General features: G+C 39.7%; 1 non-coding gene and 1 pseudogene across 1 annotated transcript; one reads left to right on the top strand and one right to left on the bottom strand.

The window, feature by feature from the left end:
* Nucleotides 1-660: 660 nt before the first annotated feature.
* On the bottom strand, nt 661-769 carry LOC117612345. Its single transcript, XR_004583384.1, has one exon. It is a non-coding gene; the product is annotated as a small nucleolar RNA R71 (small nucleolar RNA).
* A 70-nt stretch (nt 770-839) lies between these two features.
* LOC117638339 lies at nt 840-3,211 on the top strand (annotated as a pseudogene).
* The last annotated feature ends 11,668 nt before the right edge of the window (nt 3,212-14,879 follow it).

The following is a 14,879-nucleotide window of genomic DNA, read 5'->3' as shown; positions in this document are numbered from 1 at the left end:
ATTTCTATTTTTATTTTTGGTGTTTTTATTTTTTTGTTTGCTTTTGTCTTATTTTTTTATATATAAAAAATTTTAAAAAAATTTAGTTTAGTTTTTATTTATTTATTTGTTGCTTCTTTATTTTGTTTATGAGATATCGTGATCGGTTTGGTGGATTTGCAAAGAAACCTCAATTTGACCAAATTTCATCACAAATGGCTGAGAATAATAATAATAATGCATTGGAAGGCCCCCAAAATGATGAAGATAATCATAGTGTTCATAATGATGAGAATCGTAGTGTTCATAATGATGAGAATCCACTTGTTAGGACATTACATGATTATTTGCATCCTGCTCGTACAAGTGTGCCATCTTGCATCATTTTTCCGTTAAATGGTCAAACTTTTGATTTTAAACCGGGCATGATACAACTTTTACCAACTTTTCATGGAATGGAATCTGAAAATCCATATTCACATGTGCGTGAGTTTGAGGAAGTTTGTGGAACTTTTCCAACACAAGGGTGTAGGCTTGATACAGTTTTGCTAAAACTTTTTCCATTTTCACTAAAAGATAAAGCGAAAACTTGGCTTTATTCTCTAAGGCCAAGAACAATTGGAACATGGCTTGAAATGCAAACTGAATTTTTCAAGAAATTTTTCCCAATTCAAAAGACAAATTCTTTGAAAAAACAGATGACCACATTTTCTCAAAAAGATACTGAGTCTTTACCTCAAGCTTGGGAAAGATTTAAAGATTTGTTAATGTTATGTCCTCACCATGGTTTTGAAAGATGGAGGGTGGTAAGTCATTTTTATCATGGCTTAACACCTAAAGATTGACAATTTATTGAGACGATGTTTGATGGAAATTTTATGTATAAAGATCCTAAAGATGCTTTTGATTTTCTTGATGAAATTGCAGAGAAATCTCAGATTTGGAGCACTCCCAACACATTTGAGCCTAATTCCCAAAAGGCAAAATCTTCTATTAATCCTTCTAGCGGCAGTATTTATCACCTTAAGGAGGAAGATAGTCTCAAAGCTCAATTGGCAACAATGGCTAGGGAAGTTGAAACCCTAAAATCAAAATTGCCTCAAAAAGTTAATTCAATTGCAAGTCAAGAAATTTTTGAGATTTGTGAAGTTTGCTGGGTCATGGGACATGTAACAAAAGAGTGTCCAACACTTCCAGCTTTCAGAGAAATGTTGCATGATCAAGCAAACTTTGTGAATCAATTTAAAAAACCATCCACTTTTTCTAAAACTTATAATCCAGGATGGAGAAACCACCCAAATTTCAGTTGGAGAAATAATACTAATAATAATGTGCCTCAACAAAAATCTAATTCTTTTTATTATTCTCCACAGGTGGAAGGACAATCATCGTCATCAAATTTGGAAGATGTTATGAAGCAATTCATACAAAGCCAAACTGCCACAAATCAAAAGAATGCACAAGACATTGGTGAGATTAAGAGCACTCTTTCCAAACTCACTTCTTCACTGTCAATTCAAGAAAAGGGTAAATTTCCTTCTCAAGTCCAACCTAATCCACATGCACAGTTAGAGGTAACTACCCCTTCTTCTTCTTCTTTGAATGAAAATAAGCATGAATATGTGAAGGTTGTCACTACTCTTCGCAGTGGAAAAATAATTGGGAAAGATGATTTTGTAACAGTTGAAAATAAAAAGAATTTAGAAAAATCCAAAAATAATGAAAAAGAAAATAATGATTCTGAAATTGTTAAGTGCCCTTTTCTTGCTCCATTCCCACAAGCACTTAAGGCTGGAAAGAAAATAAAAATCCTAAAATTTTGGAGGTTTTTAAACAAGTGAAAATCAATATACCTCTTTTGGATGCTATAAAACAAATTCCTTCATATTCAAAATTTTTGAAGGATTAATGCACTATCAAAAGAAAGCACAATGTTGATAAGACCGCATTTTTAACTGAAAATGTAAGTGCAATTCTTCAAACTAATACTCCACCCAAGTACAAAGATCCAGGTTGTCCCACAATTTCTTGTATTATTGGGAATTTTAGCATTGAACAAGCTTTATTGGATTTGGGTGCTAGTGTTAATTTGTTGCCTTACTCGGTTTATAAGCAATTGGGTCTTGGTGAATTAAAACCCACCTCAATAACATTGCAATTGGCTGACCGTTTAGTCAAAATCCCAAGAGTTATGGTGGAAGATGTGCTGGTTCAGGTAGACAAATTTTATTTTCCAGTTGATTTTATAGTTTTGGATACTGAACCAGTTGTGCATTCTAATTCTCAAATTCCTATTATTCTTGGAAGACCATTTCTTGCTACATCTAATGCTCATATAAATTGCAGGAATGGACTTATGCAACTATCATTTGGGAACATGACATTGGAGCTCAACATATTCAACATATGCAAGCAACCCGCAAACAATGAAGATGTCGACAAAGAAGTTTACATGATCGAGACAATTGTTCAAAATTGCTTTAATTCTTTTTTTTGGTCTGATCCATTGCAATTTTGTTTAGTAAATAGGGATTGTAATTTTGCACAAGATTTTGAAATACAATATCTTTGTTCTTTGTTGGATTCTGCGCAGGTACAAGAACATAATGGTTGGATACCAAAATATGAGGAGCTGCCAACTGTGAGTGATGAGACAAAATCATCAAGAGAAAAAGCCCCAAAGTGTGAATTGAAGCCTCTTCCTGCTGGACTTAAATATGCTTTTCTGGGAGAAGATGAGACCTATCATGTGGTAATATCTTCTAAAATAGAGCTTTTGCGTGAAGGTATGTTACTTAAAGTTTTGAAAGATCATAGGACTGCTATTGGATGGACTTTATCTGATATTAAAGGTATTAGTCCTTTGGTTTGCACACACCAAATTTTTCTTGAAGAAGATGCTAAACCAGTTAGGCAGGCTCAACGTAGACTTAACCCAACAATGAAAGAAGTTGTGCAAAAAGAAGTACTTAAACTTTGGGATGCAGGTATCATATATCCAATTTCTGATAGCAAATGGGTGAGTCCTATACAGGTTGTTCCTAAAAAATCAGGAGTCACAGTAGTTGAAAATGATAATGGAGAAATGGTACCAACTAGGGTCACTACTGGATGGAGAATGTGTATTGATTATCGTAAATTGAACTCAGTCACAAGAAATGATCATTTTCCTTTACCATTTCTTGACCAAATTTTGGAAAGAGTTGCAAGGCATATGTATTACTGTTTTTAGATGGTTATTCAGGATATTATCATATTGAAATTTCATTAGAAGATCAAGAAAAAACAACTTTTACTTGCCCATTTGGAACTTTCGCTTTTAGAAAAATGCATTTTGGTCGTTGCATGATAAGCATATTTAGTGACATGGTAGAAAAATATTTAGAAGTTTTCATGGATGATATTACTGTGTTTGGTGATTCATTTTCTGATTGTTTATCTAACTTGAAGAATGTTCTTATCATGTGTAAAGAGAAAAATTTGATGGCTACAGAATCTCAACAATGGGCAGCAGAACATTCACCGAAAATGACATTTTTTAGTTATCAGTAGGTTCTTCCAACATGTCTGCACAAATGAAAAAAATGGAGAAAAAAAATTGATGTAAAGTTTGATATTCTTCTATAACATATAGCAAGTTCTACATAGCAGCAGCCACCTACAACAACAGTTTGCACTATCTACAGCATGGCTACACATGACATAACGGGCTGCCCGCATAAAGAATCCTACCCAGAGCTTGTTGAGCAACGTGTTAATATGATGAACAACTATCAAAGGCCTAGGAATGATGCATATGCCACTTATTACAATCCAGGATGGGGGGATCACACTAATTTCAAATGGAGTGACAATCAGAATAATGCAAAACCATTCCAACATGCACAAATACCATTTGCTCCATCCAAACTATCTTTGGATGATCAACTTGCTAAACTGGCAGCAACAACTCAATCATTCATCGAGGGCAACAATCAAAGATTTCAAAATGTTGAAACATCAATTAAAAGTTTGGAGCAACAATTTGGACAGCTAGCTGCACATATTTCAGACAGAGAAAATAGCAAATTTCCTTGTCAAACAGTGCATAATCCAAGAGGACGTGAAGATTGCAATGTCATTCGGACTTTACGATGTGGAAAAAGCTATGAAAATCGTGAAAATAGCATTAAAAAGGAGTAGCTAGTAGTGGAGGATAATGCAGAAAATTTTGCAGTAGCAGAACCTGCCAAATCTGCATAAAAACATAATCTGGCAAATCCCGAATCTATCCCAAAACAGATTTTACAGCGTGTTTATGACCCTCCATTACCCTATCCTAGACGTGTAATTCTTAAAGCGGGGGATCAGCAACTCAAGGACTTTATGCAGACATTATCCAAGGTTCAAATCAACATTCCATTGCTAGATGCAATCAAGAAAATTTCATCATATGCCAAATTTTTTAAAGAAGTTTACAGTAGCAAAAAGAAGCTTGCATATTTGGACAAAGTCATTTTGACATAACAATGCAACGCAATTTTGCTACACAAACTGCCACCTAAGCAAAAAGATCCAAGAAGTTTTAATGTTTCTTGTACTATTCGAAATTCTAATTTTAAAAGTGCTTTAATAGATTTGGGTGCAAGTATTAATTTGATGCCTTTTTCTGTTTTCCAGCGATTGGGGCAAGGAGATTTAAAGCCTATATCAATTATGCTTCAATGTCTGACTGGTCAATCACTTATCCAAGAGGTGTTATTGAAGATCTAATTATTAAGGTTGATAATCATTATCTACTGGCAAATTTTGTGGTTTTAGACATGGACCTTCAAACACCTATTATTTTGGGGAGGCCGTTTATGGCAACGGCTAGGACTTTAATTGATGTGGAGGCCGGAACATTGACTTTACAGGTTCAGGACCAATCTGTGGTGTCTAATTTGTTTGAGGCAGCGAAACGTCCTGCTGAACAGCAAGAATGTATGCGCATTGACGTGGTAAGCAGTATGGTTCAAGACAGTTTTTATGACAGTTATCGGATCTATAAGGAACGAACTAAAGCATTTCATGACAGTCAAATTTTATGGAAGGAATTTCAACCAGGGCAAAAGGTTATGTTATTCAGTTCAAGGCTTAAGTTGTTTCTAGGGAAATCAAATTCTCGCTGGACTAGACCCTACCTGGTGACTCAAGTTTTTCCTCATAGGACAGTTGAAATAACTAATGAGGCTAAGGAAAACGCATTCAAGGTGAGTAGTCACAGGCTGAAACCCTACATGGAGACACCCTTTGACACTGCAAACGAGTCTTTGACTCTGAAGGAACCAGTAATTTGACTACCAAACTTCTGCAAAGTCTAGCTACAGACTTAAAATAAAGCGCTTATTGGGAGGCAGCCCAATTTTTCTAAACTCTTTACTTCTTTTATTTTCAAAATTTTTAAAAAAAAGAAAAAGAAAAAGGCAATTTTTGTTGTTGTTTTTATTTTCTTTCTACTCCTAACACATATTTGATTCAATACAGGACACAACAATAAGCAGCAAGCATCAAAAGCAAAAAATCCTATACTAGAATCATGCACCCAGTAGCAATCCTATGCTAGAATCATGCACCCAGCAGCAACTGGAATCGTGCACCCAACAGCAAGTCTACATTAACATCACCACATCTACACTGCGCTGGAAGTTAAGGCAATTAACATGAGCTCACTCAAAGATGCAAGTTTGGGTGTAATTGTGTAGATCTAGCGCAGACACATAATTTTGAGCAGTTAAAACACAGAGCCCTACACCACAACATTGAGTGCAGCTCTTACTACCGGATCCACAACCACAAAATTTGCAGGAATTTGAAATTATACTCTCATGAAGCACGGATCCACCTTTTGCACTCCCATGTGATTCCATGCCCTCTCCAAGATCAGCATCTTTCCTATACAGTGCACATCAATATGAGTACTCGTAGGGACAAAGAACACATATCTATACATATCACACATCTACACAGACCAGGACCAAAAACAACCGTACCCTCACATGGGTATCAGATCTGCTAGTCAAGCACTAAAACATTACTGGGCAACTGCACGATACGTTTGCTGATGGAGAGAATTGCAAGATTGGTGTCGATCTGCTTAGATTTGCAAGTTTTGGGCTTGTCTGCACATGGATACACATACATGATTCCTGCTACTTCCACCATGGCTGAAAGATACACAAGGATACACATACGCATACACAAGGATTCAAGGCTGAAAGATCTGCTGCGAGGACTGAAGGCACTGGTGCTGCGAGATCGTGGGCCATTGTGGATGCAGGAGGACGCTAGTGACGGTGCTGGCAGAGGTATGAGACAGAGGTCTATTGCGAAAAATAATAATAATAAAAATAAAAGAATGAGATGCTGGTTTCAATTTTGATAGAAGCAAAGAGAGACGGTTGAGATGAAGGAAGTTGCTATGAGATCTACAATAGCTGGCGTCCATTCATGTTGAGGTTGGGAATCCAACAGATGGCATCAATTCAACAATTCATCTAAGTGGGCTGCTGTGCAAATTCTATCCAAGAGAGAGTCAATTACTTTAGGGCTCGTTTGGTACGTCGGACTGTACTGACTAATTTTCGTCAGATTATATTAATCTGTTCCAGAGAGTACTGACTATTTATCCATAATATTATAAAGCGTTTGGTGCTGTTCCGGATAAATAATCTGACTAAGTTATATTGTGTTTGGTGATGTTTCGTGACAGGACCCGAACCAAATTCTGCTTTGGAATTCGAGTCGAACCCTGCGCGTGTCCAACACTTGGCAAATGTCGGGCACAATTGACCTAATTGCCCTTCTAACTGAAATTTTAACCTTGACTCCTACGGAAAATTCGGCAGAGTCTCCCCTATAATTTGCTCAATCCCAAAATTACACCTGTCAAAACGAGCAGAAATATCCACACAACCAACTGCCAGCACTTCAATATACATGTCAATAGTTCCATTCTCACTCTAGGGCAATATATCAGAGCAATTCTAATAGTTTACAGAGAAGTGAATCTTTTTACAAACCAACACTTTTGTAACGAGAAGGCGCGGAAGGCAAGATGGCCCGGTGGTGGATTTCCTGTGCACGCTACAGCCTAGGGGCGCAAAACATTTGAAAATGTGAGTGGACAAAAATAAAGGTTCATAAAATATCCTAAGAATATACTAACCCCCATTGTAAAAATAGTTAAGTAAAACTGAATATGTACTCTGCAGTTGAAGCATACTAAATTCAAGGCATTCACAGATTTATATACTTATATGTAAATCATATTCAAGCTCGATAAATTTCGCATAAAAGCACTGAAATCTAAACTTGCATAAAAACACCGTAATTAAACTTGCATAAAAGCAATGTACTCAAACCTTGCATAAAAGCACTACAATCAATTAAAACTACCACTCGGATGTACCCCTGTAATTCCGTCAATTCCCCTGGCAGGTCTCGACGACACACAGTCTATCCGAGCCACAAACTGGCAGGATTCAGGGGACCGCAGTCAGCCTGATCCGCTGGCAGGTCTCGGTGACACAAAGTCAACTCGAGCTGCAACTGGCAGGATTCAGGGGACCGTAGTCAGCCTGATCCTCAATCCTTGCAGGTCTCGGTGACACCAAGTCAATCCGAGCCGCAAATCCTGGCAGGTCTCGGCGACACACAGTCAATCCGAGCGGCAAATCCTGGCAGGTCTACGCGAGACACAGTCAATCCGAGCCGCAAATCCTGGCACTCACGGTCCCAGCGTCCTCGAAACTCGTGAGACAAATGTCAAGTGCACTGACAAAACTGAGGGTAAACTGGATGTCTGTAGACATCGGCATAACTGAGGGTAATAACTGTAGCTGGGTACTCATGGTGGTTTAAAATAAATTTTTTTTTTTAAAAGTCTGATAAATAACTGAATTTTGTTAAATATGAAGCTGTGCTGCTATTTTATTTGATATAAGTCTCAAACTCTACTTTATGTAACTCTTTAGCATATTCAACTAAGCAGCGCAAAATAAAGCTATTTCACTTCACAATCATGCTAGGACACAATTAATAAACTTATTCAATATCAAATCATGAAATTCATTTATATAAACTCATTTATATAAAATTATTTATGAAAGAAAGTCCACTCACTCCTGGTCCGAGCTAACTAGACCTTCTGAGGGTCCCTCCTGCGGGTCTATCTGGTCCCTGGGGCCTGAGTAAACCATCAGAAATATTTGATTAATAAAACTACTCGGTATAAGTTGTTAAGTAAAACTCTGACCCCCGACTTCTAGAAGTGCGTGCACTAACTTTAAAATCTTTCTTCTGCCCACTTAAGCATTTCAAATATTTAGAACTGTCTGAAAAGACCCGAAACTTCATTAAGCGATAAACTTCCATATTGGTCGATATGGAACCCCGTGGGGTCCACGACCTCCAATTACCAACCTGAAAGTTCTTTTAAGTTCCTCAAAATTTAAGGAACCATGTCCTGCAAGTTTGGTCTGAAACTGACGATCGGATTGACCACGATCGTGTAATCGTAAAATTTCTAAACCCTAACTCCATGGTTCGCGATTTCGGAGTATCCGGGACTCCGATTCACAATCCGTCGAATCCTACACGATTCTGAAATTATCTGGAACAACATATCTGAAATTGAGCGCGATCCAACAGTTCAACAGTACTGAACCCGGAAGTCGCATAATATGGAAAATCCGTTCGGGGCTCAAACGGGATCCAAATTGAGATCCGCAAAATCCTACGCGCTCGTGACAACCTGAGGATCGCAACAAGACATAGTGCCACTGCACTACCCTCATCCATGCGCCGCAGCACGCGCTGGCAGTGATGGGTGTCCAAAGGGATTACACCTCGCCGGAAAAACTTCAAACCACGGCTCCAAACTCCTACCCTAGGTAAAACACCATATTTGGAGCCATTTTTGTTCTTGGACCTACCCCAAAAACTGACCGGAAGTGTCCGATCAAAGAGGCCAAAAATTGGCTGAAACTTCAAGCTCAAAAATCCAATAGCTACACTGAGAATCGATCTATTCCTACCCAACAGGCAGCTAGAACAACTCGAGAGGTTCAAAATCCATACCTGGGTAGACAAAATTGGTGGCCGGAGGAGGGAGATCGGCGGCTTTGAAGTTTGGACGACGTTGGCCGCTTCATCTCCAGATGCTGGCGGCAGGAGGTGGCTGGGATACGAAGAGGACATCGTCCCAGTCGTTTTGGTACCGACCCCGTCCACAGCCGTGGTCGGTGGCCGGAGTTACAAGCTGAAGAAGGAGGAGGGGCGGAGAAGTCGCGGGAGAGAGTGAGTGTGATAACCCAAAACAAAATATCTAAAAAGTATGATTAATTTATTCTACCAAAAAGACGATTTTGCCCTCGCATTATTTAATAGGGAAAAAGTTAACTTTTTGATCAAGAAGGAATTTGGCAATTTCGCTTACTACGTTGCATAGAGCACGGCGAAACGAGTCCATATACATGGAGTAGACCCAAATCGGAGTTGTATCGAAGAAAATACGATCAAAATATCGCGAAGGGCAAAACGGTAATTTGGACAAAAAGTCAGATTTTTATCCCTTTCTCTCTCTCCTCTCTCAGATTTCTCTCTCCTCTCTCTCTCTCTCCTCCCGCGCGACTCCCCGCAACCTCCGTCTCTTCTCGTCGCCACCCCGGCCACCACAGGCCGGCTTGATCTCCAGCGTGGGTACCAATGGAACCGTCACACCCTCGCCGTCACGCCACGACCCGCCACCGCCCTTGCCTCGGCCGGAGCTCGCCGGAAACTGGAGAAAACCGTCGGTTTTCAGTCGAAACTTCAAGCTCTTCGATCTCCTTCGTTTCTCAACCAAATCGTTCGAGTAAGGTATGGTTTCTTAGCTATTTTTCATGCTCTAACTGATGGTTGGCTGGGTTTTGATCGATTTTACCTCTAGATCACTCGATTTTTAATTTGAAAATTGGCCGAACTTCGACCGCCGTGATTTCCGGCAACTTTTTGGGGTATGTCCAAGAACAGAAGTGACTCCAAATGGGGTGTTTTACCTAGGATAGGAGTTTGGAGTCTTGGTTCCGAGTTTTTCCGACAACCCGGTATCGCTTTGGACACCCAAACTGCCCGCGCGTGTGGCGGCACGTGGGTGAGGGTACTGAAGTGACTCTATGTAGTTTTGCAATCCTCGTGTTGTCACGAGCGCGTAGGATTTTGCAGATCTCGATTTGGAGTCCGTTTGAGCCCCGAACGGATTTTCTATATTGCGCGATCCTTGGGTGCAGTGTCGTCGAGTCGTTGGATCGCACTCAATTTTGGATATGTCATTCTACATGATTTCAGGATCGTGTAGGATTCGACGGATTGTGAATCGGAGTCCCAGATACTCCGAAATCGCGAACCCTGGGGCCAGGGTTTGGATTTTAAGCGATAACGCGATTTTGGCTAATCCGACTGTCCGTTTCGGACCAAACTAGCGGAACATGGTTTTTTCTCTGTGACGGTTTATCGCTTAGTACAGTTTCGGATCTTTTAAGACCGTTCTAATTGTCTGAAAGGTTAAGTGTGCATAGGAGTAACTTAAAATGAGTACACACATTTCAGGTGATGAGTGGGGAGCACATTTGACAGGACCCGATCCTAATTCCACTTTGGAATTCGAACCAAGCCCTGTGCGTGTCCGACATCTGGCAACTGTCGGGCACAAATGACCGTTTAACCCTTCCTGCTACAGTTACTATGAAAATGTTCTCTGGACTCCTGCCGAAAAGTCGGCAGAGTCTCCCCTGTAATTTGACCCAACCCAATAGTTTCCACCTGTCAATACTCAAATAAATCCACACCAACTGCCAGAATGTCTCAAGCAACAGATCTCAACTTCGTTTTTCCACTAATACTAGATATCATAGCATAATCTAAAGTTTTCAAGTTTTCAAGGATTTTCTACAAACTCTACCTTACTTGATGGCGCGGAAGCTATGAATGGCCCGGTGGTGGATCCTGCGTACTTCTATGGCCTGGGGGCGAAAAACAGGTTGATAAATGTGAGTGGACAAAAATAAGGTTCTTAGAAACAACTGTATAACCATAATAACCCCCATTGTAAAAATAGTTAAATAAAACTGAATACGTACTCTCCATTTAAAGCATACTAAACTCAAGGCATTCTATATATAAATCATATTCAAGCTCGAAAGTTTCGCACAACAGTACTGAAGTCAAAGCTTGCATAAAACATTGAAATCAAACTTGTATAAAAGCTTTGTACTCAAACCTTGCAAAACTGAACAAATATATATATATATATATAGGTATCAATGCCTGAAAAATCAGAGAAGCTGATATAAAATAACTGAAAATCATAATTAAATAAAGAAAACTCAAAATCCTTTGAAAATACCACCTATTTGTACCCCTGTCATATCCGTCAATTCCCCTGGCAGGTCTCGGGCGCCACGCAGTCTACCCGAGCCGCAAACTGGCGAAATCAGGGGATTATGATCAGCCTGTCCCGCCGGCAGATTCCTCGATGACACTAAGTCAGCTCGAGTCGCTCTGGCAGGATGCAGGGGACCGTAGTCAGCCTGATCCGCAATCCTGGCAGGTCTCGGGGACACAGAGTTAGCCGAGCCGCAATCCTGGCAGGTCTCGGGACACCAAGTCTGCCGAGCCGCAAATCCTGGCACTCACGGTCCGAGCGTCCCCGAAACTCGTGAGGCAAAGTCAAGTGCACTGACATAAACTGAAATCGGACTGGATGTCCGTAGACATCGGTCCAACTCTGGGTAATCACCAAAAATAAATGGGTACGAGGTGGTTTTAAAATAAATTCCTTAGAAAAAATCTGAATAATAACTGAAATCTCAAGTTGTGCTGCTATTTCTTCTGTCATAAGCCTCAAAATCTGTTTTCTATAACTCTTAAGCATGTAAAAGTAAGTAGCACACAACTTATAGAACTATTTCTATATTAATCATGCTCGGAAACACAATAAAGCTTACTCAAGATCAAATAAGGAATTTAGTCAAATAAACTCGTTTATAAAAACTCTTTTATATAAAATTAATATAAAATCACTTATAAAATCTTATTTATGGAAAACCTCTATATAACTCATTTATATAAAATAATTCATAAATGAAAGTCCACTCACAGATGGTCCGAGCTACTTCGACCCTTCGAAGGTCTCTTTTGCAATCCTGTCGGGCTCCTGGTGCCTTACTCGATTGATTTGGTGGTCGGAAGTGAGAGAACGAGCTCCCAAAAATTTCAAAAAAACTGTTGGAACCAGCCTGTTTCGTGGCAGTTTCCGGCTACTACAGTAGCGGATGGAGGCTGAGGAGGGGCAGGGCTGATAGAGGGAAGTGAGGTGGTTCGTTTGGGACCGGTATTGCCTGAAACGGTGGCCTGAGTTGGGAGAAATCGCTGTCTGAAGTTGGCTGGTCGAGATGGTTCGAGAGAGAAGAAAGCTGGGTTTATAAAACTGAACTTTGAAATATTTACGGTTCTGCCACTGAGACTCTTTTGACCATAACTCCTTCGTTACAACTCCGATTCGGGTCTACTCCGTGTCTACGGACTCGTTTCGCCGTGCTCTACGCAACGGCGTAATCGGAATTACCAAATTCTTTCCCGATCAAAAAGTCAACTTTTTCCTTATTAAATAATGCGAGGGTAAAATTGTCTTTTTGCTAAAAGATATTTTCCTTACTTTTTTAGATATTTTCTTTCTTTTTAGATATTTTGTTTTGGGTTATTACAATTGCTCAACATGACTAAACCCATGTTTGCAAATACATTTTTTTTTAAATTAAAATGAAAAAGGAGTACTTTTAATGTTTTTATAATTTTACTTTTAATGTTTTTATAATTGTAAATGGAGCTTCATTTAATAAAACAAGATTACAAACAGTCATGAAACATTTTGAAATTTTAAAATCTTGAGTTATTAGGAGTAATAGTCCCTGAATTATAACATGTTTTACACTTTGGTCCTTCAACTCCATTTTCATTAGCAATAGAGGTCCTACCGTCAATTATGCTTAGCTTCTTCTGCCAATTTGAGGGTCAAAAATAGAAATTGCTTGGCTTTTAACTCATGCTTGTTTCTTTAACTCTTCTCACCACCATACCAACCACCACAGGGACCATCTTTCCTGACCCACCCTAGCTCCTCCCACCCCAGGTCCCCAACTCCTACAATTACTCAGTGCACCCCAACATGACATCAAAATAGAGGGAACTACAAATCAGGCTATAGTTATGGGACTATTGCTCCTAATAACCCTAAAATCTTTAGAGTGTGGGAAAAAAATGTGTAACAATTCAAGGAATATTACTTTAAAAAAAGTTTTCTACACTATTCGTATCTGAATTACGATCAGTATCCCAATTCAATATCTAAATAACTTTAATTTGTCCCACTGAAATTCCTATATAATCCTTTTTGTTTAATAAGTAGCAAATCAAATTAAATTGAAAAACTCAAAGTAAGGGTTTGCATTCTCTCTCGCTCGCTAGAAGAGACAAGTGTTAGGGTTAGAGTTTGGATATAGGTTATGCCCTCTGGCCGCCGTCGTCGTCAAACTTCTTCTCCCAATGCTTCCTCGTCCTCCACTGTCTCACTTTTCTCTTTTGTCGGTGTGGTCTTGGGCAATCGTTTATCTCTGTGGCCGCTTAGGATTGTGGTGGGTAGCTCATCGCCTTACTCGTTGGTTTACGGCAGAGACTATTTGGCATGGTGGTTCTGTCGTCGTGTCCTAGAGCTCATGTTTTGCTGATTCGCATGTTTTCAGCGGGGTATGTTTGACATGGTGGTTCTGTCGTGGTGTTCTTAAGGTTAGTGCTTCGCTGGTGGTCTGGTCTGGTTTTTTGCGTTGGTGTGCAGTTCTCGACTCTTGCGTGGTTGTGTGGATCTGTAGCCTTCATGTTGACTTGGTGGTGAGGGTTGTGATAGGGATTTTCGTGAGGTGTTGGTGGTGCTAGTTGGGAGTTTATTGGTGGTTAGCTTTTAGAAGTTCTTGGATCGAATGGATCTAGTGTGTTCTAGGATCCTCGGTGTTGGGCGCGATTTTCGGTGGATAGGGTTGTTGGTTGCAGTCTTTATTCCCATCTCTCTGAGTTCTTTTGTGGTGGGGATCTGGGATCTGAGTGGTGATAGAGCCTTTACTATTGTTTAGCTATATTTCGCCAAATTTGTTGAAAAAAAGATGAAGGTTAACCTTGAGGAGTCTCCCAATTCTCTCTAATGTGTTCACTGGAACGTTTGTGGGCTTCGCATCCGATAAACGTTCCTATTATGATGCTATTTTGTTGGAAGTTCGTCACGCTAAGAGACCAATCTTGATCCCCCATGCCCTGTCGGGTAGGAGTCTAGATTAAGACTCATGGAGTTGGTATTGGTACTTATGCTGGCTATGTTCGGACGCTCACCACAAGTTGCTTTGTGCATCGAACTATGCGTGCATAGAAGTTTTTCTTTGACAATATTACGTTGTGGCGAATTGTTCTTTGCGGGGCTTGGAGTTGTGCTTTGTTTTGTCTGTCTTCTTTTGGGTTCTTTGTAGACTCATGGAGTTGGTATTGGCACTTCTACTGGCTATATTTTGACGCTCACGACACATTGTTTTGTACATCGAACTATGCGTGCATAGGAATTTTTCTTTGACAGTATTACGTTGTAGTGGGTTGTTCTTTGCGGGGCTTTGAATTGTGCTTTATTTTCGTCTGTTACAAGTTCTTTGTAGTAGTCCAAAGTAGCGTGCGTCGAACTCTCTTGTTAGTTCATGACATGTGTAATATTCTTTCCTACCTAAGGTTTGTCTCATGTAATTTTCCTAGGAAGATTTTAACTAGGCTACTGTATTTGTTCCGATCTTTGTATACTTTTTTGGCTT

The sequence above is a fragment of the Prunus dulcis genome, chromosome 8 (genome assembly GCF_902201215.1).
Source record: "Prunus dulcis chromosome 8, ALMONDv2, whole genome shotgun sequence".
NCBI lineage: Eukaryota > Viridiplantae > Streptophyta > Magnoliopsida > Rosales > Rosaceae > Prunus > Prunus dulcis.
This window is presented reverse-complemented; position numbering and strand designations above follow the sequence as displayed.